The sequence below is a fragment of the Corvus hawaiiensis genome, chromosome 26 (genome assembly GCF_020740725.1).
Source record: "Corvus hawaiiensis isolate bCorHaw1 chromosome 26, bCorHaw1.pri.cur, whole genome shotgun sequence".
Taxonomy (NCBI): Eukaryota; Metazoa; Chordata; class Aves; order Passeriformes; family Corvidae; genus Corvus; species Corvus hawaiiensis.
This window is the reverse complement of record NC_063238.1, coordinates 2,916,867-2,941,913: the sequence shown is the minus strand read 5'-3', so window position 1 is coordinate 2,941,913 and position 25,047 is coordinate 2,916,867. Positions and strand designations below refer to the sequence as shown.

General features: G+C 35.5%; 1 long non-coding RNA gene across 2 annotated transcripts in view; it reads right to left on the bottom strand.

Moving 5' to 3' along the window:
* LOC125317315 overlaps positions 1–21,799 on the bottom strand; it is a 41,814-nt gene extending 20,015 nt beyond the window's left edge. The window contains exons 1-6 of one of the 2 annotated variants that reach the window (XR_007200012.1): positions 21,668–21,799; positions 21,524–21,571; positions 15,265–15,414; positions 14,075–14,118; positions 10,049–10,142; positions 8,941–9,100 (exon numbers count right to left, since the gene is read on the bottom strand). This is a non-coding gene — a long non-coding RNA (uncharacterized LOC125317315). The remainder of the gene's footprint in view (positions 1–8,940; positions 9,101–10,048; positions 10,143–14,074; positions 14,119–15,264; positions 15,415–21,523; positions 21,572–21,667) is intronic. The other variant, XR_007200013.1, reaches the window with a different exon arrangement.
* Positions 21,800–25,047: the final 3,248 nt, after the last annotated feature.

The window sequence follows — 25,047 nt, the reverse complement described above, 5'->3', positions numbered from 1 at the left end:
TGGAGGTGGCTACCTCCTCACAGTGAAATAGTAATTTTCCCAGTGAGATCATCTTTTTCTGCTCACCCAGCCTCCATGCAGTAAAAACACCCGTCCTACTTTCATATTCTGACTGAAGGGGCATGAGATTCCCTACAGCACTCCATGCTCCCCACAGCCTCACTATGTCTTGGAAGATTAAATAAGATTCTGCATTTATGTACCCATGCCCTTCTCTATTCCCCAGCTAAGGAAGAATTGACTCAGCCAAGGAAATGGTAATGTAACAGCCAATATAGTTCAAAAGTCAATGATTAAATAACATTGCATCACAGGAATGCAGCTATTCTTTTCTGATTGTAGCCTGCCTGCAAGATTTTATCCCTGATTCAGGCCTAAAATATAATTCTACCTTCTGGTAACAATGTCATCTATTTATTTTTTACATTAAAATTGATTGTTCAGGTTGGGCTGGGAGTTAAGGAAAGGGAAAATCAGCTGTCTTATTATAATGAACTTGTTTTGTAACATGAGACCCCAAAAGAACTGGTTTTGTATCACACAGCACTGAAGAACACAAGATTGAAAGCTCCTGCAACAAAAGGAAGCTTCCTGACAAGCTGTTCCCACCCTTGGAGCCATACTAACGTAGGGACTTCTCAAAAGACCATCATCTTCTAGATTTGTAATCACCATCTAAAAAGCTTGGGCAGCCTTACCAGAGCCAGGACTTTCCTTCCACACATCAGGGGGTTTCAAAGTCCAAGCAATACAGACCTGTCACTCAGGTATGCATCAAGAAAGCTACAGATGGAGGAAGTTCACCTCAAGGCTTTAGCTTTGACCTTCAAGGCTCTGCTGGTTTTTCTCCAAGGCATGTTGGAAACCCACCAGCTGTAACCTGTGTATGAGTTTTTTGGGAGCTATAGCTCCCAACAGCTTCAGTCAGGAAGCTACATGAAATTAATGGGAACAAACTGAGGCTGTCATTTCACTGGTTTCACATTTATCCCCTCTTCCAGCAACATGGTGCTCCTTTCTCCATGTGATGAGGTCTTGGTGAACTCCAGGCTAAGGATCCCAACCTATACTGGTTTTTAAAAACACTCGTAGTGAGTCACGTTCACAAGGATTTCTTAAAATGTAAATTTATTTTACTTTTATTTTTATGTTAATATGTAAACATAAAAATATGTTTATTTGGGGGGTTTTTGCTCACCTATTTGTTTCAATCTTCATGGATGACTAATTTAGAACAAGGATAGTTCAAATTAAAAATATATAAAATGGAGTTTCTGATTTTAAATGGAAGCTAGAGATAACACTGAGAAACAAAGCAACTTAATATTACAACTGTTAGAACTGTAAATGACATAGAGGTGCTGTAAAGATAAATAGTGCTGTTAATTCTTCACTAAGTGTTAGACACTGTAAGTCATTAAGATGTTTTTTCTCTAATGGAAGCAATTTCAGCTGGCTGATGATTTTTCTGCAGAATTAAATTAATTCTCTGTAATGAAAAAATTGCAAAAATGAGTCAATTTTCCTACTACAGAGTTTTATGAAATAGTTTATCTGGAAAAATACTAACTTTCTTAACATTCTTACCCTGTTCCCCAGAATTATTACACTATGGCTTCCCTTGTAAATCACCTGTAGTTATTTCCAACAACTCTTAGTATTTACTCAATGCTAATTTGTAAAGTAGGCTATTTAAGGAATATGTTGATATATTGAGTGAGGAAAATGTGAGCTGAAAAACAATAGAGAATCTAAGCACCTAACCTAAATTTCAGAGCTTATACAGCTTTAAACCATGTTTCTTCTATGATTAAACCTAAGAAAATTCACTTTTTATATTAGCTTAGTAATGCATTGTTAAACCACAACAAAACCTTGCATGGACATTGTGATTTCAATCTATATCTAGGCCATATCAATGTAAATTGGTTTAATTTTAGTTTAAAACAATATTGTAAATCTTTCCTAAATATCCACAGGGCTTTACAGGTTTTTAACAAAATTATTTCAAAATGTCTTCTTGTCAAACCTACAAGATTTTCAAATCCAAGTAAAGATGCTTGAAACTCAGAGTAACCCTCTCACAGGGTTTCAGAGCTGTGAGATGAAATCAAATCATTTTCAAGATTTGCAATCAGAGGCAATCAAAAATCAAGGGAGAAATAATTGAGGCTGTAACAACATCAGCTTTGATACCAGTGTTTTCTGCTTTCCCAACAGGGTGGTGTAAGGAAGCCTGTGCAAGGAGAGAATCAACCCTAGTTCTCGTAGCACTCAAGTACCAGAATCCATCTTCTGCCATTCCTCCTCCTTTCTTCCTTCACAGGAGGGGGGAAAAGCATTCAAAATCACAGAAAAATCTAAGTTAATACATTCCCTCAGATACTGGGAAGCTCTAAAAAGCTTTTAGCTGTTCAGAAACACCACCAAGAAATCCATACAGGTCCATTTCAGGAAGGGCAGAGAACAGATCATATGCAGTTGTTTGCGTGATACTTATTAAAAAAAAAGTAGTGATACACCTGTCCAAGAAAAGAGTAATACCCTATGTCTAAGATGTTTTCAGGCACATTATATTCTACTGAAGTGTCAAGAATAAACATTAGCCACTGGGCAGATGGAATTCATGCTGAGAGAGTAATGCAATGTCCAGTACAGTGAAACCACAAAGAATAGTAACTACCAAATTGCAACATGATATTTGCCTGTGCTCAGAGCTCAGTGGGAAATCCAGAACCAAGTTCTTCCATTGTGATTATTCACCATTTAGAGCTCTTATTTAGTAGCTTTGCTCATAGAGCATTGCAGGATTCTTAAAGGACCCTTAATCAGCTGACTGCCACATTTTCCAGTGCAAAGAAGGGTTGAGAAACACTGCAGCATCTCACCCCCCCACACACACACCCTACACCACCCCAGCTCTTCAAGTGTCCTGGCAAACTGGTTAGTTTGCCTTATGTCAGGGATCTTTGCTTAAAGGTTTTTTCTGCATCTCACCCACTTATCATCAGCTGAATGGCACACAGAGACCATATTTAGATTAGTGAATCTGGCCCTTAATTTCTAAATGTTGTCACCTGATTTGGCTTTCTATAGCCCCACTGATATGATGTAAACTAATACAAAACTTCTGCCTTTTCTACTCTGTAGTTTCAGGATTGTGCATAAAGAAACAATTCTTTCAAAAATCAGCTCTTTTTAACAACTCTGGGCACACTTCTTTGAAAAGTTGTCTTTATACTATTGTTTCTGATTAGATAGCTCTAAATTTAAGTCATCATAACTTTTACACTTAATATTTGTCATGTAATAACTCACCCCCGATAGTCTGTGATTAGAGAGAGACAATATCTCCATCTCCTTGTCGTGAGTTCCAATGCAGAAGTTTACAAAGGTAAAAAGAGGTTAATTACCTGAAGATTGGTTGAATAATCCCACTGTAATGAAAACTAATGAAAAAGGCTCAATAAAATGATGTTAAAAAATAGTCTTCTAATGTTGAGTCATATACTAAACTAACCAAAAAGGGAATTTTGTTTCTTTTAAAATTTCACATGGGGAACCTTCAAAAAAGAACACAGTCATTAACAAAGTTTAATAGCTCCTATTGTTCTCTTTCTTAGACTCTCTTCATTGCACCTCAGTACATACTGGGCACAGTTCTTCAACAAAAGTGCTCACCATAACTCATAATGTGTTTACAACTAAAGATTAGTTTCTAGAGTAACATAGTGTTAACATCAAAGTACATATAAATACTATGGTTTCAAGAAATTAAAATTATGCTCTATTTTTAAATAGAATATGGAAGTTTATAGTTTCTACGCTGAGCAAATTTGTTTGGAGTATGTTTTAGGTTTTGTTAATTTTTTTCATTATTTTGATAACAATCCTTTTATCCCATGCAGATAAAATCGATAAGGCATGTCCTTCAGAGTGCAGCATAACTTTTCTTTTTCCATTTTGGGATTTAGCTGTCTGAGGAACTGTTCTGAGGCATTTTCATCCAATAGCACTATCTCTCTTTAACAAACAAACTCTTTAACTCAGGGCCTCACTAGAACATGCTTTGCCTTGGCTAGAAAAGTGACATCCTCTTAGAATTGTAGGATACAACTCCTCTCCGAAATGGACATCTTTTAATTGTTACATGGAGAGGTTACATTAAAGAGTCTTTCTTTAAACAGAACACTCAGGCTTTTATTTAAAACTTTTATATGAGCATTTGGAATGTTTTTACAAAACTTACACAGTGTTTGAAATTATAAAAACTGTTGCACAGTTGACATATGAAGACAAGTAGCAAAGTACCTGCTCAGAACATAAAAATTTTGGTTTATCTTTTCATAAATACATGCACATAGAAATGATGGTATAAAATCAAGGAGAATGGCATTACAAAGCCAAGGAGATTCTAAATCAACTGATTTTCTTGGGGTTTTTTCCTATGTTTATAGGAGGCTGAGCAGTACCATTTAAAACATTACAAGATTCTATTTGGTTTGGTTTCTTGAATGAGCTGTTATGAGTATTTTCACGAATTTCATTAGGAATTTTTTTTTTCTGTATTCTGTATTTTAAATACTCTAATTAAGCTCCATAATTAGCCAGCAAATCATATACTAATTTACTGGATTTTAGCCTTAGCATACAGGAGATTAGGTTTAAAGTATCTCAGTTATTGTCCTTTCTGAGGCCATAACATCAGTCAGCTGTAATTCACACCCTCACAGCTGAGTTCTAACTCTACCCAGGTTCTAGTTCAAAACAAAGCAAATATCAGAACTTTCTTAACCTAAACAAGGGCTGCCAATGAATTAAACTATTCCTTTAGACTTTGCCCTAAAATATATTAAGAGCAATCATTTCATCAAAAATACTGCAGAGCCTCTTGAGGACATCAGTACATTTTAGATGAGGCTTTTTAAAAATCACTACAACAGATCACAGTGTAACCAATGACTTTAATTATTTGTTGCCTGCACTAAAGTATGCATTTGAAAAATGCAAATACAGTAATGCTTAGATGAGGATAATTAAGTTAGGCTTGAGCCATCCTAAAAACTTTTTAGCATATATACTCTTATCCTGAGTATATGGATGTGTGAATTAACAGTTATGATTATTTGGCTGATTTGTTGCTGAATGAACAGAAGGAAAAGCCAAGCCAAGGATACTTACTGTCTTTCCAAAACTGCTGTTAAATGCCTTATCAAATATTTTGAGTAGGATTACTACTCATATAGTTAACATTGAACTTTTTTTATGAGGAAATATTTGCAATATATGGTAAAGCAATTTGGACTTTTTTCTCATTACAATAATTTCAAAAGGACTGGGATAGAAAATTACACTACCTAATGGATTTCTTCTTTTCTCTACAGCTTCAGGAACATAACCATCTGCCTCCATCCACACCTCCCCCCTGAAAAAGCTACTAGCTGCAATACATGGTCACCTGTTAGCACTTCTTATGCTATAAAAATTGAGTGAAAGGATCCAAGCATTTGTAGTTAAGCCTTTATGCCTAACCAGAAATGGAAATACTATACTTAAAACTGCCTTTGTCTAAAAATCTCAAAAAAATCAACTTTCCTCAGTATGAAGTGACAATACATACAGGTTATTGTTCCCATTGTTCTACATTATGAGCCCAGATCACTAATGGAAGTAGCTAAGATAGCCTGGAAAGCATATTCCCAACCAGGATCTCTGGTCAATAAATCCTAGAGGAGGAATCTGAAGGACAGCAAGAAGAAAAGTGGTAGGAGGAAATTGTGTCAGCAGAGGCAAATTTCTTTCTACTGTTGTTATACAACAAAGGTACACTAAAAGTGGTTCCTGAATACAGGTAACAGAATTTACCACCTGAATTGACAAATTTTAGCAATAATTTTCAAATGTAGCAGTATCTAAACTAAAGACTCTGTGCCTACTATTAAAATGCTAATGATGGGAAGCATAGTAGTGGTGTCTGTATTTTTTGTGACAGTCTTCCCTTCCAGTCTGAGTATGAACATGCTTTTGCATTTACCACATTTCATTATTGTTTATAAAGAACTTAATAGAAGTACAGACTCACCAATTACCTTAGTATGCCTGAACACATTCGTATTTTTCTTTCTAATCCTCTCATGTTCAGTGTTAGATTGCCTTAAAACAGTAAGTGTATACTTCAGACATCAAAATTCATCTCCAACCTCTCATCAGTTTAACATTGCACACCATTTTGCAATCCACCAGTCATTTGATTGACACAGATTGTTGGCTTTCACACAGTAAGACTTGAACACAAGCCAAATGCATATCATACATTCACTGACTTGGCAGGAGCATGGTTGCATAGGCCAGTTTTTGGAGCTGATAATCCAGCCCTGGCCCTCAGTGCCTAAATTTCCTTTTAACATCTGTTATTCAGCAATAAATGCACTGGACTGTGAAAAACAGGTTCATATTGTATGAATGTTCTTGAATCCTCTGTTTGGGAATTTGCATGTGGTGCATAGTTAAGTCCGTGGCTGAAGCTGGCTGGAATCAGTTTCATCCGTTGAAGCAGATGAGTTGAAAAACACATTCAATTATATCAGCTGTTCCTTTTATACAGGTGTGCAGATTACTTGAATTTCAACAGTCCTTTAGAATAGCCTTGGCAAAATTCCCCCCCTCCTTTTTTTTTTTCATAAATATGTCTTTTGATTTGCAAAGAGAATACATACAAATTCTCATCTTTCTCTGAGCTGAAAAAAAGTGTCACACATTAAAATGGTATGCAGCCCTGAAGAGATCATCCTATTTCCTTGAGCCAGTAAATCCTATCTAAATTTGTATTTCATATAAACTGTGCCAAATATCCCAGTTTGAACCTGAGTTTGATCACAAAGTTTTCAGCAGCTTTACCAAGTATCCTGACTGTTTTGTACCTATTAACTTGAAGCATGAAAAATATGCAAAACCAATGTATCTTTGTCTCCTAATAATACAAATTGAAAAGGTAAATATCTTTGGAGCAGATCTATAATTAGTAACTTGTAAATTTGTGTAAGAATTTTCAGGCATGATTTGCAGAGATGACTTCACAGAAATATTCTCCCTTTATTATTTACAAAATAGAGCTGCACATCTTCCCCCTCATGCCATCAATTGACATCTCTTTGTAACAAGCACTACGAACTATCTGAAATTGCCAGCACCTTCAGCTTGGTTGGGGTTATACACTTATATAAAAACTGAAGGACAGGATACATTTGTTTGTTCTTAGTATCTACTAACATGACTTGAAATTAAATTCTGTTGTAACTTTTGAAATCCAAATGTCTTTAAGCCATGAGTGTAATTTTATCTTCCTTCAAAGCCCCAGGGGTTTGGCTTCCTGGGCTTAAGCCTAGATTTTGGTGCAGCTGTGTGACCTCAGGTCAGACAGCTGTGCAGAAAGAGCTGTGCAGCATGAGCCATGAGAAGTGAGGTCTGCCCTGCCCTGCTTTGCAGTTCTGTTTGGCTGGGCTGCTTGTCCCTTGTCCTGTCCAAGCTGTGCCACAGCAGTGCTGGCACCTCTCTGCCACAGACCTGTGTGGTGCTCTCAATTCCTGCTGACACAAGACCTGCTCTGCTCACCATGAGCAGGTGAGGGGGCTGTGGGGACAGCGTTTGGCCATCATATCTCCATCCTTGGCTGCCTCATTGTCATCCTCAGCTGTTGGCTGACCTTGATCTCTGGAGCAGTCTGCCCTTGATAGAGCTTGGTGGAATTCTGCTGTGTCCTCAGCTGCCTGACAAAGGAGGATTGAGTCTTACCTTGTTGCATCCTTGAGGAATCATCTTTCAAATCTGTGTGGTTTGTTCTTATTAGCCTAAGCAAATACTATGGAAAGGTTAGCTTAGGACAGATAAAAATTCAGGAGAACACTATTGAATTTCTGTTTTCTCTCTGGTTCTCTTTCAGTTTGGTACATACTTATCCCCTTTCAAAGAAGGTCACTAGCATAAGAAACTCAAACTGCTGTTAGGTGTCCTTTCTTATTACCTCTTCAGAAGTAGGTGTATGACAAAAAGTTACCCACTTTGTGTAAAGTGAAAAAGGTCTTGGCACATATTGAAATATTACAAATACCCCTCAGTGCCTCTCTCAAACGGGCAGCATCAGCAGGATAGTTATCCTACTTACAAAACATCTCCTGTGACTTTTTTGGACCGAACAGATGATGGCTATGTGGATGTTTCAGCCTGAGAACTTTGGGAAAGCCACACGTATAGAAGTTCTGTTGCATAAACTCTCCTGTTGTCCAGTGTGGACAACATTGACTGCATGAGGCTCTGACTCAGACCAGAGAAGTCTAATTTAGATGTACTTTACGATCACAACTACTCAATGCTCTGTATTTCCTGGTTTTAACTTACAGAACACAGCCTGCAGTCTAATTCTTGTAAAACATCCCTGAGCAGAGGGATTTGGATGTTCTCTTTTCTTGAAATATAGTTTATCCACTGCAGACTGTACTGCTGAATTATGCAAAAGAAATGCCAAAAAGAGACAATAATAATGTAGAATGAGGGTAGAATGCCAAAAGAAAGTAATTTTCTTGAACAGCAGTGTCACATATAATACTATAAGCTATTTTTCAGTAGAAAATTGAAATTAAAAAAAAAAAAAAGAAAAAGCCTGAAATAAAAGAAACCAATTATATATTTCTACTGAAAACCAACATATGACCCAGAAGATACCTGCATTTCTATTTATTAGACATCATCTCCAAGTTTTAGTTTGAGTTTTCTTTAATGAAATCTTAAGTTCTGACAAATGGTGAAGCTGAACATTTCTGTGAAATAGTTTGCCTTCAGAAAGCAACATGAGGGCAGAAGATAGCATATGATAAAAACAGAACGAAAAGATAGACTGAAACCCTCTTATTTTTATTACTGCTGCTATACTGGCAAGTGACTTACCGTGGATGGGAAAGCAACAGTCTCCCACAGAAGTAGAATAAACATTCTGAACGATTCATGACCTCATTTTATGTGATGTAGAAATCTGGACATAAAGTCAAAATACAGATTATCTCCCTTGGAGAAGTTGCAGAGAAAAGCCATTATGAGGAAATCCTTCCTAAAGGAGAAAAACACAGGATTTGGTAATCTGGGAAGGGAATTCACAATATTCTATAAGAAGTGAGATGTATTTTTTTCCAGACAATTCAGAACTCTTTAAATGTACGGCACTGACATTTGTCTCTCCACTGAGCTTACCAGACTCCTTTTTATTACCCCACAAGGGTATTTTTCACTTAGTATGCACATAATTCCTATAAACTTTACAGAATTTATGCTCATGCATCAAAGATAGAACAGATATCCTTGATCTTATGTCTACATATTCTTAGTAGAGAAAACAGGTAGAGGATAAACTTTGCTAGCTCTGTAGTTCATTGTCGTAATCATAAGTGTGGTAAGTGCAAAGATTTACAGGGGGAAAAATGAAAACACGGAAAAGAGAAAGCAAGACAATTTAATATCTTACAAGTAAGACTGAGATATTAACAGATTTTGATAGTTAATAAAACAAAACCTAGTTCCAAAATATTGTTTGTTTTCCTGAGAAATAAAAACTTTCAAATATTTTTTGTTTTGATATTTTTCAGCCACTTTTTTCATTGTGTGTTTTTCTAAAGGTTTTGGTCAAACTAAATACGCATGAATATCAAGTTCAAGCAAAAATTTAGCACTAACTGCACAAAAGGTACACATAAAGTAAAATAAAACACAGTGTAGTGAAATACTACTAATCTGCACCCAAGGAACTTTGATAATTCAGAACAAAGAGGAGTATAGTATATGGCAGCTCTACATGTTGTAAGGACTAAGGTATGTAACATTGCTAAAAAAAAATTGGAACGTTTTCTTTTATATAAATGGATCATGTGTACAAAAAAATCATAAAAGGCTATTGTAGTAATAAGTACATTTTAGTTGATTAAAGGGCAAAAGAATAAAAACTATAAAACAAAAACCTCAAAGAGACAAGTAACTGTTCATGTGTATACATGTAGAATCTTACCCAAGGTGGTCAAGTAACAGTTACAATAGCTGCATTTACAGCAATATTAGAAGATGAATAGGCATCTGAGATGAAATCCAGCAATAAAGAGTTCCTGCCAAACAAGAAATTCCAAAAAACATTCATGTCAAGGCAGTTCTTTGAGGTTGTCTGTTGCTTTCTTTCATTATAGGTAATATGGCCACCCCTTTTACCCAAAAACTGAGAGAATTATCTTGCACTGTTTGCTCTTCTAACTAGACTGCAGGAGGCAGTCCTCTTTCAAAGGAGAAGACAAGTGGCAAAACCCTGGGTCATGAAGAAAAGGCATATTGCATCAAGTACCACCTTTATTTTGGGAAAAAATAAGTGACAAAACAAAAACTGAATGTATGGGATTCACCCTGGTGTAAAGATGTACACTGTACCATGGGCTTAGGATTACTAAATACAGATTCAGTACATAATAAGAAAGAAAAATATGCAATAATACCAGACATAATTATATATTATTACAATATAATATATAATTAACAATAATACCTTCTTCAAGGTGTGGGACACACTGATGTCTCCTATGAACAAATGGGTTGAACCTAAATGCTCCTGGCAGTGTAAATTTCATTAAAAGCACACTTCAATTAATTCACAGGTAATCAAACATTATCTGGTATCTGAGGTACTAAGCAAACACTTTAATCACTTCTGGCATTAGGAAAGACAGGGTGAAAAGAATTTAATTTAATTACGAATGCATATATTTTACTTTCTGAATTTGAACTTTTAGAAGTTCTACCACATGCTGTTTTACACTGACATTCCATTGACTTACATTCTATACATGACAATCATGGTGTCATTTCTTCCAGTCACAGTCTAACAAGTCTTTGTCACTAAAGAAACTGAACTTGAAGAATATAATGTACTTAATGAATAGACATAATTTGTTACTCAAGGATTTACTATTTACAGTGATTGATTAGGATAACTGTATGTTTACTTTCATGACTTTGGTCTCTGTGACTAAGCAATGGGCTGTATTGACTACCTTGACTAGTAGTCTAAGCTTCTAGTTTGTGTTGAGTTGGAAAGGACTTGCTCAAAGTTAAAAAAAATGTTGAAACTGTAAGCTCTTTATTTTCATGATAGCATGGTATTTTTCTTCCTCTTTATCTGCACTTTAATTACATTAATGAGGAAGAGTTAATGTTTTTTTTTCTATGTATGTCTGACATATCCTGCAATTTAGAGACAAGTCTGCAGAATATCCCAAATTAATGACTGTCAGGTATCATATTTAAAAACATTTTTAAAGTCTACAAATACAGTATGAGTTGCTATCATCTGTTCTTGAGCAATGTTTTACAAAAGCCAGAGAGCTGGCTGACCCTGAAAGCTGACAACTTCAATATTAAATATTATCAGTCCAATGGCTGAAGAAAGTGAGGGATGCTATATACAAATGCTTTGCCTTTACAGGGGAAAGCTAAGCTGAATTAGCTAGAAAAGCTACTGTCTGGACAGTGAAATTGTACTTGTCCAACAATTAAATAGTGAGCAAATTTTGTCAAAGAATATGAACTCATGTCCTCATTAATCTCTTCCTACTTCCCATTTAACCCTATTTCTTGAGAAGAGCCTTTCTGATGCAAGGAAACTATTTTGCCTATGTGAACTCTATGGAATCCCTAAACAAGCTATTAGATTTGGACAGTGGCTTACAGTTTAGGAAAGGGCTAAAGCATGCAGCATTACTAATAGAAAATCAGAAAGTTTTCTTTCATATAAATAGACATTTTAACATAAATGTATGTTAAAAAAAATCATAAAATCACAGTTTCTTTGAAAGGACACAGTTTTGCGCCTTTTTTTTTTTTTTTTCTGTCAACATAAGGAGCTTGATTACAATCAGGAATGGCCAGACTAGAAGCTGCTAACTTGATGGTCATAATAATTCCCTTACCTTAGTCCTGCTTTTTCCTCTATAGGTAGACATAGGAGGGGGAACAGTTTTAGCACAGGCTTTTAAGTTCACCTATTCATTCTCATAATAACTGATCAACACGAAAAACAGGAAATGAAAATCCAAGTTGAAAGGTAACCTTTGTTGAAAGTACAATTCCTAGGTTCTTTAGTCCAGCACATTTTAACACACAAAAAAGGGAATCAGTAGGATTTCAATGGTGGGTTTTGTAATAATCAAGAGAATTGTTTCTCTCTGTGAAGTATAACCATTTTGGGGAAAGACTTGCAGAACTACATCAGTTTTAAGTAACCTCAATGAAGGAAATCTAGCCAGTTTAAGGTGTTTAAAAGCTTACTTTAGAAGCAGCAGTTATTTCAAAGACATCATCTTCTGTAGAATACATAACTAATTTAAAAACCCTAAATATCATATTTTATCTAATAAGCAAGCATATAGATAAATGACTTGAGGTTTTCAGTGCTTCAGAGTATGTGATATGAAAATATGCAATACACAAAGAGGTCAAAGTTACAAATTTTATGTGAAATTTGTCAAAAACCCCTCCAGTTTTGAAACAACAGTAATTTTTAATTAAAATAACATTTTTTATTAAAATCTTATTAAAACAAAAATTTATTTCTCTATCAATATGTAATATGTTTTAAAGAGTTCTTTTAATCAGCCTGCTGCAGGCTGCTGGTAGAGAGGAAGTCCAAGAACTTATAATGGAAAGGCATTGTAAACGAGATATTGCTCAGGTTTTCTCACAAAAAGCTTACAGATTGAAAAATGTCCTTTACCACGTTTTTACTGAAATTAGAAACAAGCTTCCTTTCCAAACACTCCAGTGTAGTATGATCTATGTGTCTTATTTTATTTTACAACAAGGCATGACTACTTTGCCAGTAGCTTCTACACTCCTAATTACTTTCAATATAATTTATTTTCAGAATATCTAAAACCAAAGCTGTGTCTAAACTCATGTCTTGGAGATTCACCATGCTTGGATAGAGAAGCAATAAAGAGAACTCTAACCTAAGTATAATTCCTAGACTCTAAAATGTATAGCTATGATTTATAATTTTCTTTTCTGTGTGTCACCCAAAGCGAGAAATTATTAGATAAAAGTACTGTAAAGTGGTTAAGGTGGTTGGATTTTCAATGATTTTGAGAAAAAATTCCTACATTTTTAGGTTTATGGTAGGATCAATGACAGCTAAGGTTTTTCCATTTAGTTAGCTATACCCTTTTTCAAAATTAAATCTAAATTTCACACTTTGTGGAAAAAAATCCCCTCTTCAAGGATGTTTGGAGGCGTCCTTTGTCCTGCAAGGTTTTATGGAAGAAAAACTAATAGAAGAAAAACAGAAAGACTGTCAAGCTATTTTACTAGATATATTTAGTCACTCAAACTGATATCTTCTTTGGCAACTTTCCAAAGACTCACAGAGAATCATGCTTGCGTCAAATCATCAAATACTGGCAGAAATAGAAGCAGAGGTAGACATAAAATAATCATACCAACAATCTCATATTATATTTAAAAAAATAACTTAATAATTTGCTTAACTTGTTAGTATAACTTAATAATTTGCTTAACTTGTTAGTAATCAGCCTTAAAACAGCAACAACAAAACCCCCTTCCAAACCAACAATCAGCTAATAGCATTTTATAAAAAGTACATTCACATAGATGCTCCTCTGCAAAAACTTGGTTGTACTGAAGATAGTGCAACAGATGCCTGGAAAGTGAAAATTTAAATCTGAATTTCTCTAGAGCTTCAAAGTTAGTTATAAGTAGTACATTTCTAGTGATTTGATCTTTATCTTTGCAGTTATTTGTTAAATTCTTTGCCAATAGATGTAAATTTGAGAAGCAGAAATCAAGAGGATTTTTTTTCCAGGGAAAATATTTCTATGATTATTTAAAAGAAAATATCCAGGTTTTCAGTTTAACCTTGAGGTAAACAGTAACGATTTTGCTATTTTGTTTAGATTCATATTAGATTGAATAAGTTGCAACCAGTTTTCCACACCACATGTCAAAGAGCAATCTCCATAAAGCAGCAGAGGAGAACTACCTTCCTCCTCTTGTGTTCACTTGCTCCTTTGGGAAGAAGTCTTCCTGTGTGCAGCAAAGAAGCAGATGGAGAGAAAAAGTTATTTGGGATGGAAGAAATTGAAATTTGTTGCAATGCACAAGTCAGTAAAACTGGGAATAAACTCGTGAAAAGAAACAAAATGTTTTGGGTTGGAAGGGACCTTAAAGACCATCTAGTTCCAACCCCTCTGTCATGGACAGGGACACTTTCCACTAGACCAGGTTGCTCAGAGCCCCATCCAACTTGACTTTGCACCCTGCCAGGGATGGGGCATTGTCAGAGACTGACAATAGTTCATGCCTCAAACATTGATATAAAGTTTTGCTCATTATAAAGAAGCCACAACCGAAGAAGTTTCCCTGAAGAGTGGGACTTTGAACTGAAAGTCAGACTGTTGATTAAAGGGATAAAGGGAAATGCATTGTTCAATCATCCCAGGCTGAGGGAAAGGTTTGCATCCACAAACGGCCAAAGCCACCAGCTGCAACTATCCCCGGCTGAGTTTGGGGTGGGGGAGAGCACAGCTCACAGAAGCCAGGTTTACACAGACTCCCCCCAGCCGAGGGGGGAGGAGAAGATTTTGGGTGCATGGCACAACCTCTGGTGAGAGGCAATAAACACCCATCCTCTGATTACACAAACTGGCCCAGCTGTGGAACCCCCAGCCCCACAGGGCACATCCACGGGACTTTCACGTGAGAGGCTTGGCCCCACAGGGCTGCACGTGGTGCAACAGACCCAGAGCCTGCTGTGAGAGACTGCCCTGGACATGCCCACCCAGCCTGAGCATGTACACCCATCAGTGCCTCCCGGGGGGACCTTCACCACCAAGAAGACCAGCCGCAGAGGATCAACGAACATCTTGGGCTCCACAGAGTGGTGATATTTTCCTTATTCTGTCCCTGTGTTTCTGTCCCCCCCCCACCTATTTTCTACTTCTTTCTTTCTTTCTCTCTCTATCTCTCTCATATTTACCATCAAATAAAACCCTTACTATTGTCACTGGCATATGGTCTTGTTTGCACCTTAATTTGGGCAGAGGCATTGTTAAGAACCTTAAAACTGGATCATGACAGGCATCCACAGCTTCTCTGGGCAACCTGTTCTGGTGCCTCACCACCCTCGCAGTAATCATACACAAAAGAACATGCTTGGAAAGATTTACTTACAAAATCTTTTATTCCTGTTCTGTTTCACCTTGAGTTTTCTTTTTATGAGTACTTTAAAAGTGAGCTTCTTCAAAGTATTACTCATTGCCTGTTTCTGTTCTAATAAAACTTGGTTTTTGCAGGTAAGAGCTCTTCTCACTGCAGCATCTGCTGTTTAAAATAAAGGACAAGGGTAGGCTAAGCTATTTCTGCATGCTTTTTGCAAATGTCAAAGCACATTTTATTAGTATCCAGAAGCGGAGTTTCCTTGTCTCCAGTGTACTTCTTTTTTGTTCTGTTTTTTAATTATTTTATAGCAAGACAAGTTCTATCTGTTTCTGCCAAAGCTACCCTGACATGTACTAACAATCAAAAAAAACCCCTACAAAACCAAAGAGAATATTTTATACAGAAATAACCCCATGTCTTTTCAATCTTATGCTAAATAGGATTCGATCAACTTTTAGACATATGAACAAATAAGATGATTATTTTTAATATATTTTAATATGTTCAAGGAAACTTACTGTAAAGGTAAAATTCAGAATTCTATGGCTTAAGAAGTCACATATTTTAGTTATATAAATGTTTACCTGATTTTCTTTCTGTATCTGTCAGAGTGTAGAAAAGACAGGAAATTTTCCTGACTGTCATAAGTCTATAGAGAAGAATGATGAAAGTTAAATTAACATAAATCCTGTTTTGTTAAGTATGTAATTTACTAGTATGCAATTTACTAGTATGCTAATTTTTGTGTGGGAAATTCAAAAAGAATCAGGAATTTACAGCAGTACTGTTCAACTGTCTGAATTGCCTCTAGAAGCAGTATTAAAAGATTTAAACAAAAGATTACTGTAGGAGAACTATTTCTTCATTGTTGAAGGCCCTGGAGAATTAACTTTTCTTAAGGAAAGAGATAAAATTAGTCATTAAGCCCTCAATTAACAGTTCTCTATTAGAAGCTGAGTAAAGACAGAATGGGATTATTAATTTCTAAAGTTCTTATAGAATCAATGAAAGGGCAAACAAAGTTTAAGTTTTATGAGACTAGGATTGACTTGGGTCATTAGAGGTAGCTGATGGTATTGGCAGGACTGCTTTAAACTATCTCTGGTTACATCCACAGCGACTTGATATAGCTGTGCCAAACAGGACAAGCTTGCTCCTTGCTGAGCACCATTGAATCCATACAGTCATTCAGAGAAGCCTCAGCTGCAAATGTACCACTGTTCATAGTCCCAATCAATGTTAGGACTACCTTCAAGCTGTCTGCTCATGGCACCAGCACTGACTGTTTTCCTAAAAGTAATACTGCCAAAAATAATGTCATATTACCTAGTTGGTTACCAAGATGGATAAGCTTAGAGTGTCAGTAAACTCAGAAGAAAAGCTTCACTCAGAGAGAGAGTGGGCAGGTGGAGGAGATTTGTTTTTACATATTTTTTCCAATACAATATAATTTATTTCCTTAAAATATTGGTGATTATAGCATATATGCTGATAAAAATTACACTGGTCAAATAAATTCTCATCTTCTTAAAGAAAATTCAGCAGTAAAAACCAGAACCCCCTCCAAGCTCTGGAAATCCTTGGATTCCACTGTCAAGAAAAATAATAGACATTTCATGGTCTCCATCCTGCTGTCACCTTCTGCACTGTCAAAGACACTTTTGGTACCATAGATGCCTGAAGAATAGGCAAGCCTAGAGTCAGGGTTATGCAATTAGGAATCCACGATGGATTATACCACCTATATCCATTGTATCACCTATCACGTTCTTTTAGTATAATTTTAATAGTTTCTACTTCTGGAACTTAAACTCAGAATTCAGACATGAATAGCGATAAACTTTATTAAGTCAACATTTACCTTTTTGATATCAAAGAAGAAAAAAATTTGGAATATGAAGCTCCATGAAAATGGGATTAGGTGGGAGTTAGCCTCAGTCTTAGGTCTCGAGAACAGATGGAGAAGAGACTGAAGTCCTTACTTGCACTAAGTTTTTAAAAGCCAATAAATATCCTCAAGGACTTTTTTTTATAATAAATTTTGCAGAAGATACAGTTCTCTATCGTGAACCGCATTTCAAGGTGAGGTGTTTCAATTTTATAAGAGTTGCGTTTTAAAGGACATCCATATCCACAGTTAAAAGACCTAGATTATTTTGCCTTTTTCAAAAGAGTTGCATGTGCATTATTACTCCATGACCTTATATGAAGTTGTGGACAATTACTTCTTACTGTTAAATGGGGAGAAACTCATATAAATAGAACCATAGTCATAGAATTGTTTGGATTGAAGTGACCTTAAAGATCATCTATTTCCAACATCCTAGCCTTGGGCAGGGACACCTTTCACTGTAATAGGTTGCTCAGGGCCCTATCACATCTAGTCCTTTGATACATTCCTTTTTAGGGGTTTTAGCAACACATTGCCAAAAATGAAACACCAAACCAATACAATTAATATCTATAAATGTTTGTTATCTAGTTAAGTCAACATATATTTTGATCATGATATTCATTATGCAGACAATTGAGACTTAATTAAAGAATATAATTAAAATAAATTAGAAAGTTCTATAATTCATATTTGGTCAAAAGAATATGAATTGCAATTGAAACCAAAGTGTTATTCATTTAATTGCCACGTGTGTTTTCACTTAATACATTTTATCCTTAGCTGTTTGAAAAGCAGAGTAGTTTTATCAAAGAACTTTGAAAGCGCTCATCATAACTTTGCCTTGGTCCAAAGGTTTATCTTTTCTATTACTTATCAAAGAACAAATATTTCTGCATATTCAAAAATGCAGTAACTAAGATTTAAAAAAAATATATATATAAAATAGATTCTATGATTTCATGCAAAACATCCATTTCATTTCTCAAGAATTCAAATACACTATTTTTGAAGATACATTTGTCAACCGCAGGTAAATTTTCCACTGTAGTAATTTTAGCTGTCTAGATAATATTCCTCTTGTTCCACATATAATTATGTCAAGCAAGCAGTGACACGTAGAAGCACAAAAGAAGCTCAATCCAAGTGCACATATTTATCCATAACTGTACAGTTATGTTATATATATAGAGATTAATCCATACAATCATACTTCAGACAACCCAAAGTTTTTAAATTAACTATTTAGAAAGAGTATTGTCTTGATCTCATTCCCTTCTGCATAAGTATTAGGATGCAAACTTAATTCCACGACCACAGCAGTCCTGTACATCAAAAGGTTAATGCTCAGTTAGGAATGACTTTACTGATTTTTCTCTTTCTTCAGTTTTTAAGACTTAGACCTTTTTACTCTCTACCTTGCTAAATCATACTCAAAAAAAAAAAAAATCTCTCCCAATTGACTGCTTTTGTGAGATGATGTAACACAATGATGTTCATTTTGTAGATGGGTCCAAAGGCAGAGAAGGCACAGGTCTTTTACCGCCTTCTAAAAGAAATGAATTTAAGAATTATTCTATTTCAGTGTTTGCTGCCAAAATATCTTCAAGGACATAAGTGTAAGAGATTAGGCTAAAACTTGAATGAAGGAGCTATATTTTGAAGGACTCTATGAAAGGCTAAGCGATGACTTTATCTGCACAGCTGTAAGAATATAAAATTTCCACATGCCCAACTCGGCAAAAACAGGCTGTGAACTGCAGAAAACAAATGATAATGTACAGAAGGCTTTTCCCAGCATAACATGCAGGTATAGAATGTATTTAACTCTTGTTGGAGTTTTGCAATTTTTCTTCTCAAACTCTACTCGGCACATAAAAAATGACATTTCTTTCAGTCTTAGAGCTCATATTTTAAACCGTAAGCCCATAAGATGAATTCTGATTTTTTTTCAAATCCTAGGCCCAAAAATGTAAATCTCTTGCAGCTTCACAGTGCCTGGAAAATTGAAATAATTTCCTTAAATTATCCAGTTTTCAGGAAAAAAAAAATAACAGAACCATTTTTGGTAAAGCTGTCCCCAGGAACATTTAATGCAAGGGGCACCATCTCGCATAAGATATTTGAGGAAAAATGTTTTATAATCAACTAATGTTACAGACCCTAAGTGGTCACAAGAATACCTGTACTGTCAACACGACTGAAAGGGAGCTTTGCATACTGACGTGGTAACTTCAAAGATTTACACAAATATTCAGCAATAATATGACTCAGAATCAAGAAGTTTGGAAAAGTGTTCTGAATGTGACATTCTGGAGGAAACTCAGAAGGCAATGCCATTGCCTTATGTGGAGTAACTCCTTTCATATGACAGAGTGTGAAGGTCACTGTGACAGAAAGCTTTATAGCACAGTATTAGGCACATAATGTGTAACAATGCATACAAAATCCTGCCCCTTCTTCACATTATTTCTGATTTAATCCTTTGATATTAAGCTTACATCTCTGATAACAAAAAAAAAAAAAGTAATTAAATAAAATTTCCACTGAGAGCCCCTTGCACTGCATTTAGTAAAGCAAGGTTTTGCCCAGAAATTCAAGACATACATTGCAACAGAAAAAGCAATCAGTTACTTTGCATTTAAACAAGTAATTATTAGGTAAAGACAGGAGAGGGCATTCTCATATTGGCCTGTTATGTCAGATACTTTAAAATTATTCCCATAGAGCAAGTCAAAAGGTTTGGACACAGGCAGTCTTCAGAAACCATAAGCACAACTGCAGGTGAGACCAAAATTAAATTAGGCTTCAAAAATTACTGATCTTGTTGTCCAGGTGATAATTTATTTACAGTTATATTTCTAAAACACTCTTGACTCCAAATCAAATTTGTGAGTGCCAAGGCTGGCACTACTGCTCACAGGTTATTATAATTGGATGAGACAACCTTATTTGAGGCACCCAAATCTAGGGAATATCAATGTACTCCTAAATACATGTTTATATCCAGATATTTATATGTGTGTATATAATATAGATGCATGCATGTTACATGTATTGTAATCTATATTGTATACATATTACATCTATGTAGTATCTAAAGTATTCATATTACATGCAATATATAGTGTACAATTATGTATATTTAAACATTGCATATGTAATTCTGAAGGATATGCTAAAAGTACGTAGAAATATGATATAAACTACAGATATATATAAAAATTTTGCAGAAGAAATTGTGCTGGCTTCGTGCGGGGTAAAGTTAACACAGATGTTATCAGGACCTAAAAATGCTGGTTACTTTCACTTCAAAGATAATCAACTCTTTCAAAAGCTTCTTGTCAAATATTTATATAGTCATCTGTATTCACATGTGTTACTATTACAACTTGATAGAATCGGAGGTCCCACTCACTTGTAAGACCTTTTGTTTAATAGTAGAATAAGAAGGTGAACAAAAGATAAAGACTTTTCATAGCTCTGAGTACTATCTCAAATAACAACTACACAAACAAGAAAATTACTCATTTTCATTTCCAGTGTAACATTTGTGTAACCAAATTTCACCTGCTTTCACTTACTCCACTTGTGATGCTTAATTTAAGTATATACTTTTTAAATTGTGTACAGAAAATATGGTCACACAGGTTGACCTTGATAGATGAAGCAAACCATATTCACCAAATAAACTTCCAGTTTATCAGAATTTTTTTATTATTCCAACATAACATTATCTTACATTGGATACTAATCAGCTTAATCCAGTTTAAATTCCCAAAGTCTTCTAGTCTGAACAGTGTTCATAAATACCTACATCTAAGAATGCCAAGAATTTCAACGACGAGGAAGCAGCTGGGTCTGCTGAAATATCTGGTTTTAAAGTTCCACTTTACATTTCCAGCTTCTTGTAATTCTTTCTCCTTTCAACATGGATTTATGAAAACAAGATGCATATTTAGCCTGCCTTATTTGTCCTTGATTTAATTCTTCAAGCAGAACATCTCTTGTGCTCTAATCTCTACTACTAAATACACTAAAGCATTTTATAGTTCTGTGGTTTGGTTCATCTTCCCAGAGCATCTGTGTGGTATGATTCAGTCCCTCCCCATTTTTAAAGAAAGAGAAGATAGCACTTATACTTTTTCTAAAGACTATAAAACCATATTACTCCTTCTTTTTGTAAATGCACATTAAATGAAATTTATATTAGGAGATGATCCAACAAATAAAACTGTTCAGGTTTCAAAAGAGCTAAAAGGGGAATACATTCTCAGTTCTCTTCCCAGCTACATTTTATTTTATATAATGAATTCAAACTGTACTAAGAAACATATAATTAGATTACTGTAGCCATTTATTGATATTTCCTTGACTCACCTTATTAGAATGACTCCAACTTCAGTCCTCAGGCCACACCAGACTCCTCTGCATTAAAAACAAAGAAACAAAATGTTCCCTTTCTAATATGCTGTATTTCAATTGTTTATAGAACCAGTCACACTAGAAAGACATAATACTAACTTTTTAAAATAAGCTCTTGATGCAGTTATTTCCTTATAAACATTAAAAAGCAGGAGTTTTAGAAGAAAGAAAACCATAACACATTAGAAAGTGCACTCTGACGATATGGACTGCAGCAGAACATGCAGGTTGTCTGCGTGCTAAATATGAATAATTAAAAACCTAAAATGGCCTTTATAGCTAAATCCCTGGTGCAGAAAATATCAGTAGATTAAATTGTTCCCCCACGCTATGTTAATGAGATTCACCTGTTAAGCAAATCTAACTGATTAATACCTGCTGGTTTTGAATAAAACACAGCTCTGATGATTAACATAGCTCCTTTTTGTTCCTTAAAATTAACTTAAGGTACTGATATTGTAAGTCTTGAGGAGAGCTAGGAGCTTCCCAAAATGTGGTGCATACAGTGTTTTGAATAAATTTTTAATCAAAAGATGAAGGGCAGAAAACCCTTCGTATTTTTGCCTTCTTCAGTAGAATCTTTATAGCATTTCATCACTATGAGGAGTTTGAAGATATGCTGCTTAATGCATTTATTGTGCTGTCAGAATGATCTAGTCCACTTCTTCCCCCCGGCATTTAGCCGTACACTAAGCATTATATACATATTCCTTAGTTACTAAGCCGGATATTTTCCAGACAGATACAGGTGTCTGAGGGAAATCTAAGGGTAACTTTCAACAGAAGGGATGGTACATCAGTGAGATGTATGGAAAAACTGAACATGCATCCTGAAGAACATATTTCTTTTGCTCCTTGGCCAGTACATTATCCCAGCAGGCTCAGGTGAAAAGTACTTTATAGTAACAAGTGAGTGGATAGGGAAGTAGGGTAGGGACTGGTGGATTAGTGGCAAATCCTCTTATCTGCTCAGCAGAGCAGAGCAGCGATGCTACTTCCATTAACAGGAAGTATTCTAATTGTAAACACACTATTTTATAATGCTGATGTTCCTGTGCACACATGCGTACTGTTTGAGCATCCAATTTTGCCTCATTTTTATAGCACACTATAATCATCTCAATGTGACTTGAGTTAAGGCATGAACAGGTAGGATATTTTTTTGGCCTATGGAAAAAGGTTCTATTTTTTGTGGATAGACATGTACAATCATGTGAAAAATACAGAAAATTCCTTTGCTTTGGAGGCAGTCCAAATTTACAAAATTAAAAATTCTGAGTCACTGCAAAAATTTGCTTGGAGGATGCCTGGAGGGATCGAACTTATCTTTACCTTATAGTTGCAGCTGTCTCACACAGTTAAATTTAGTGAAAATTTAATTTAACTAATTTGTATATAGTTATGAGGTACTTGGCTTTCTATTTTTTAATTTTCTTTTCCTGGCGATTGGTCAGAGAACTCTATGTAGAAAAACTACCACATGCTGACCTCTGGTTTTTGTCTATACTCAGAATATTTACTGACATAATTTTAAGTTCCTGGAATTAAAAATAATTTAAAAATAAAAATAAATAAAAACTACAAAAGCAGCTACTGTTTATCCATGAAACTTCCCAAAATTTTCATCTACCTTGAATTTTGTGTTGTAAAGAGTCTATGAAATCCATGACAACCACAAGCAACAGGAAATGAAGGAAAATAGGAGTTTCTGTTTTCCTTATCCTATTATTTCTTTTATTAACACATAGTAATCTTCTTGTGTTTATGCAACAATAAAGTCAACTATCTTTTGTTAGTCATCTCTAAATGATGAATTATTAGGTAGTAATATTCCCCTTTCCTTTCTTAAGCAGATGGTCTGTTTTATAGTCTGTATTCATTATTCTTGATCAGTACAGCACATTCATAAAGGAAGTTATCATCTTCGTACTGGTAAAGAAAAATTTAGGTTTGCATGAAAGATTGGTCATCTCCAATATTCGCTAGTGTTTGGGACTTGAATGTAGGCAAAGCATGTTTTCTGTTTGTTCCAGGGTTACGTTAATTTTTTATTGTTAAATCTCCTCCATAGCAACATAACATTCCAGATCATCTGTAACAGCTTCCCAGTAACATTATGAAACCAAATACACTCATAGATCTTTATATGAAAGCAAGCTTGCACATGCAGTTTTATGACAATATAAATATAATATACACTGCAGACCATTTGCATGATGTTTTTTCATGTCTGTTCTTAGTTGTAGGCTATATGCAGAACTGTAGAATAATTGATCTGGCTTGTATCAAATAGACAGAAATGCAATGTTGAAGAGCTTGCCATATTCAATCCCTGATGAAAACCAAGAGGCTGGAAGATCTGTTCCATGCACATTTCCTGCACAGGGGGACTTGTCCATATGATTGGTCCTGCTCATTTTGATTTTCATAGTACATTAGTACAATCCAAGCTGGTTTTGACCTCACAGCTATTATAGAGGAATGAACCAGGATACTGTTAGTTTTGTGATTATTTCAGGAAGAAGGAGTTCAAGTTATGACTTCAAGGGCTAGATGGTATGCCAAGAAGACTGTGCAAAGAAAAGAAGTAAAGAGGTAGGCCCTCAATAGAAGTTAAAGAGGAAAGATTTGGGGGGTTGATTGGCTGAAAGTGTGTCACAGGGTTTAAGAACCCTCATATCCTGTCAGGAAACATCTGGGGAGAAGGGAGAGAGCACCAGTCACTTTAGTTCTCACTTCGGTCTAAACTTGTTGAGTTCCCCGTCCATTATCCTGATGCTGCATGGATGTTATAAGAAGATGATTAGAGAGCCACACAGCTCTGCAGTGTTTTTTCCTCTGGTCAAGAAATGATGAAGAAGGACTGAGAGTGGAACTGTTGGTTCAGGTTTCCATCTTACCTAACATGCCAGCCTACAGAGCTGCAATATCTGAAAGATGTACACCCCATGTCCTATCTCCCTGTCGAGAGCACGAAAACACCATAAAAGTAATCAGTCTCCAGCTGCAGGCCTTTCCCCTTGCAGCAAAGCAACCATTGTGCCTGTGTATGAAACACACAATCTGCATTCAAGGTCTTTGGGCAAATTGGAATTTTACTGTTCTTCATCTAAACAAAATGGATGTCTATGTACTGAGAACGGTTTACATTTTCATCAATAAGAAACTGCAGCTGTGGAACAGAAGCTGTCACAAGGCATTGACCTGCTGCAACAGCACTACAAGTAAAGTTTGTATGAAACTGTAATGAACACAGATCAGGATAATGGGAATATGAATGCAGACAGAATGACTGTTCAGGGAAATTTCTTTTAAATTTACAGTCTGATGTGTGTCATTATTCAGCATTCTCAAAAGAGGATAAGGAACATAGCCAAGAAATCTGAACAATCGGTTTGAACTAATTTTTTTGTTGCTCATTTGTCTCCAACAATAATTTTAATAATTTAAAAACTATTTGCAGTCTATCAAGTCACTGT